This window comes from Carassius gibelio, chromosome B14 (assembly GCF_023724105.1).
Source record: "Carassius gibelio isolate Cgi1373 ecotype wild population from Czech Republic chromosome B14, carGib1.2-hapl.c, whole genome shotgun sequence".
In the NCBI taxonomy this organism is placed as follows: Eukaryota; Metazoa; Chordata; class Actinopteri; order Cypriniformes; family Cyprinidae; genus Carassius; species Carassius gibelio.
In genome coordinates this window covers 15,494,079-15,499,078 of record NC_068409.1, presented here as the reverse complement: position 1 = coordinate 15,499,078, position 5,000 = coordinate 15,494,079, and positions in this window count along the sequence as shown.

Here is a 5,000-nt window from a genome sequence, read left to right as displayed (position 1 = left end):
TTCATGGACGTGCATCTAACATTTCTTTGAATGTTACTGTTTGTTTCAGAATTTTCAGAAGTGAACATTCAAAAGTTGCATTACCATAATGTTTGCAAAATGATCAAATGGAAGGTTTCCTTAATATTAACATTACCAAGGAAAGGATTTTTTTTTTAAACATTTCTATAAACTGACATTTTGAACATTTGGAGAACATAGGGAAGTAAACTTTTATAACTTAATTGGAAACTTCTTATAACATTATTTAAGTATATTTAGAATTTTAGGTAATAATAATAATAATAATATTAGCCACATATAAGGCGCTTCTTAGAGGTTATAGTACATTAAAGAATAATCATGTGACTTTTACTTATGTCAGATGACCTGTAAATGAAAAATGTTTTGTGAAATAATCAAATTGTCTGAAAAACCACATCATGCAAGCTTAATAACTTTTATGCGATACATGGGAGTTTTTGAGAAATTGACATGTTTCCACTGGGCCTATTTTCAATTCACAATTTCAGTTTTCACAATATGAAGAGTAATGGAAAGGGAGCTAGTGACACATTACACCCATTGTGTAGACTGAGAAAATAACCCCACAGCATCATCAAGCATCATGAGTTGTACTCTTTTTGTCAATAGAAATTTTCACAAAATATATGTTGTTGCAAATCACAAGATGTTTGGAATTACCACAGTATCTCCCTTTTCTGTCCAAGATACTAGAAAAGGTGGTCTCCTCACAATTATGTTCCTTCTTAGAGAAAAATGGTATATGTGAGGATTTCCAGTCAGGATTTAGACCGTATCATAGTACTGAGACTGCTCTCCTTAGAGTTACAAATGATCTGCTCTTATCATCTGATCGTGGGTGTATCTCTCTATTAGTTTTATTGGATCTTAGTGCTGCGTTTGACACAATTGACCACAGCATTCTTTTGCATAGACTTGAACACTTTGTTGGCATCAGTGGAAATGCATTAGCATGGTTTAAATCGTACTTATATGACCGCCATCAGTTCGTAGCAGTGAATGAAGATGTATCATATCGATCACAAGTGCAGTATGGAGTACCTCAAGGCTCAGTACTAGTGAGAGGGGAAGACAACACTGACAGCAGAACACATGAGCTGCCAAAACAAAACCCATGTGCTCAGAGACTGCAACTCAGACCTAAGTCATGACAGTAACACCCGATGTACTTGCTACATCATTAGAAGAATGGCATCTACGCTAATATTAGTCTGTTTCTCTCTTGTTCCGAGGTCACCGTGGCCACCAGATCCAGTCTGTGTCCAGATCAGAGGGTCACTGCAGTCACCCGGATCCAGTACGTATCCAGACCAGATGGTGGATCAGCACCTAGAAAGGACCTCTACTGCCCTGAAAGACAGCGGAGACCAGGACAACTAGAGCCCCAGATACAGATCCCCTGTAAAGACCTTGTCTCAGAGGAGCACCAGGACAAGACCACAGGAAACAGATGATTCTTCTGCACAATCTGACTTTGCTGCAGCCTGGAATTGAACTACTGGTTTCGTCTGGTCAGAGGAGAACTGACCCCAACTGAGCCTGGTTTCTCACAAGGTTTTTTTCTCCATTCTGTCACCGATGGAGTTTCGGTTCCTTGCCACTGTCGCCTCTGGCTTGCTTAGTTGGGGTCACTTCATCTACAGCGATATCATTGACTTGATTGCAAATAAATGCACAGACACTATTTAACTGAACAGAGATGACATCACTGAATTCAATGATGAACTGCCTTTAACTATCATTTTGCATTATTGAGACACTGTTTTCCAAATGAATGTTGTTCAGTTGCTTTGACGCAATGTATTTTGTTTAAAGTGCTATATAAATAAAGGTGACTTGACTTGACTATTGTATCCACAAAGTACCACAAAGCTGTGAAAACAGTGACATCATGCATGTGTGTATCATGCGTTCGGTCCATATGTATGTGCGCAGGTGTGTAGTGTGTCTAAAGTGACATTGCCATCTGTTGGCCTGGCATGAGTAATACTACATTTGTTTACATCATGCAGAACCACTGTCCATGCAAGGTCAGCCAAAGGGTTATAAAAACATTAACAAGTAAGATACAACTTTTCTTAACACACATGATGATAGTTGATGGCAGTTTAAGGATGGTACTGTGTACATCTCTTATTGGAGTTACTTTTTTTACAGTTTTTTTCAGTCGCTAACAAGTATTTGTCCAAGCAGTTGTCACATTTTCTAAACTCTAAACACAATTAGTACAGCATCTTTCTATTGTGGCCATACCATTCACACATTTCATGTCGTTTTCACACAATATGGAGTCATTGAACACATTTCCACAATGCTTACATTTTCTGAACAGACAAGCTATACCTCCCAACAAAATTATGGATCGTTTTTTTAGTATTTACAAATGTTAACACACAACATCCCACAATAGCAAAAACAATGTTCCAAACCTTAGATACAGTATAAAAACCTCTGCTTCTGCAATGATATCAGTTCAAAAACAATGTATCTTAGCTGATTTATGTTGTGTAAATTGGGCCAACCACAGCTGATTCGAATCTGGCTTAAACTCAATGGCAGGGGTTATTTTTTATACAATAAACTTATACAATAAAAGGAGGACTTTGAAGAGTGATGTTTTTGGAAACAGAAACAGAAAAAGACAAACACTGTAATATATGGACGAGGAAGAGTAAGAGCAAGGGGCCCAGGGAGAAGAGCAGGAGCAGTGAGAGGAGCAGGATCAGTGAGAGGAGCAGGAGCAGTGAGAGGAGCAGGATCAGTGAGAGGAGCAGGAGCAGTGAGAGGAGCAGGATCAGTGAGAGGAGCAGTGAGAGGAGCAGTGAGAGAAGCAGGAGCAGTGAGAGGAGCAGTGAGAGGAGCAGTGAGAGAAGCAGGAGCAGTGAGAGGAGCAGTGAGAGGAGCAGTGAGAGGAGCAGTGAGAGGAGCGGGAGCAGGAGCAGGAGCAGTGAGAGGAGCAGGAGCAGTGAGAGATGCAGTGAGAGGAGCAGTGAGAGGAGCAGTGAGAGGAGCAGTGAGAGGAGCAGGAGCAGTGAGAGGAGCAGTGAGAGGAGCAGTGAGAGAAGCAGGAGCAGTGAGAGGAGCAGTGAGAGGAGCAGGAGCAGTGAGAGGAGCAGGAGCAGTGAGAGAAGCAGGAGCAGTGAGAGGAGCAGTGAGAGGAGCAGTGAGAGAAGCAGGAGCAGTGAGAGGAGCAGTGAGAGGAGCAGTGAGAGGAGCAGGAGCAGTGAGAGGAGCAGGAGCAGTGAGAGGAGCAGTGAGAGGAGCAGGAGCAGTGAGAGGAGCAGGAGCAGTGAGAGGTGCAGGAGCAGTGAGAGGTGCAGGAGCAGTGAGAGGAGCAGTGAGAGGAGCAGGAGCAGTGAGAGATGCAGTGAGAGGAGCAGTGAGAGGAGCAGTGAGAGGAGCAGGAGCAGTGAGAGGAGCAGTGAGAGGAGCAGGAGCAGTGAGAGGAGCAGTGAGAGATGCAGTGAGAGGAGCAGGAGCAGTGAGAGGTGCAGGAGCAGTGAGAGGAGCAGTGAGAGGAGCAGGAGCAGTGAGAGGAGCAGGAGCAGTGAGAGGTGCAGGAGCAGTGAGAGGAGCAGTGAGAGGAGCAGGAGCAGTGAGAGGAGCAGGAGCAGTGAGAGGAGCAGGAGCAGTGAGAGGAGCAGTGAGAGATGCAGTGAGAGGAGCAGGAGCAGTGAGAGGAGCAGGAGCAGTGAGAGGAGCAGGAGCAGTGAGAGGTGCAGGAGCAGTGAGAGGAGCAGTGAGAGGAGCAGGAGCAGTGAGAGGAGCAGGAGCAGTGAGAGGTGCAGGAGCAGTGAGAGGAGCAGTGAGAGGAGCAGGAGCAGTGAGAGGAGCAGGAGCAGTGAGAGGAGCAGGAGCAGTGAGAGGAGCAGTGAGAGGAGCAGGAGCAGTGAGAGGAGCAGGAGCAGTGAGAGGTGCAGGAGCAGTGAGAGGAGCAGTGAGAGGAGCAGGAGCAGTGAGAGGAGCAGGAGCAGTGAGAGGAGCAGGAGCAGTGAGAGGTGCAGGAGCAGTGAGAGGAGCAGTGAGAGGAGCAGGAGCAGTGAGAGGAGCAGGAGCAGTGAGAGGAGCAGTGAGAGGAGCAGGAGCAGTGAGAGGAGCAGGAGCAGTGAGAGGAGCAGGAGCAGTGAGAGGAGCAGGAGCAGTGAGAGGAGCAGGAGCAGTGAGAGGTGCAGGAGCAGTGAGAGGAGCAGTGAGAGGAGCAGGAGCAGTGAGAGGAGCAGGAGCAGTGAGAGGTGCAGGAGCAGTGAGAGGAGCAGTGAGAGGAGCAGGAGCAGTGAGAGGAGCAGGAGCAGTGAGAGGTGCAGGAGCAGTGAGAGGAGCAGTGAGAGGAGCAGGAGCAGTGAGAGGAGCAGTGAGAGGAGCAGGAGCAGTGAGAGGAGCAGTGAGAGGAGCAGGAGCAGTGAGAGGAGCAGGAGCAGTGAGAGGTGCAGGAGCAGTGAGAGGAGCAGTGAGAGGAGCAGGAGCAGTGAGAGGAGCAGTGAGAGGAGCAGGAGCAGTGAGAGGAGCAGGAGCAGTGAGAGGTGCAGGAGCAGTGAGAGGAGCAGTGAGAGGAGCAGGAGCAGTGAGAGGAGCAGGAGCAGTGAGAGGAGCAGGAGCAGTGAGAGGAGCAGTGAGAGGAGCAGGAGCAGTGAGAGGAGCAGGAGCAGTGAGAGGAGCAGGAGCAGTGAGAGGAGCAGTGAGAGGAGCAGGAGCAGTGAGAGGAGCAGTGAGAGGAGCAGGAGCAGTGAGAGGAGCAGGAGCAGTGAGAGGTGCAGGAGCAGTGAGAGGAGCAGTGAGAGGAGCAGGAGCAGTGAGAGGAGCAGGAGCAGTGAGAGGAGCAGGAGCAGTGAGAGGTGCAGGAGCAGTGAGAGGAGCAGGAGCAGTGAGAGGTGCAGGAGCAGTGAGAGGAGCAGGAGCAGTGAGAGGAGCAGGAGCAGTGAGAGGAGCAGGAGCAGTGAGAGGAGCAGGAGCAGTGAGAGGTGCAGGAGCAGTGAGAG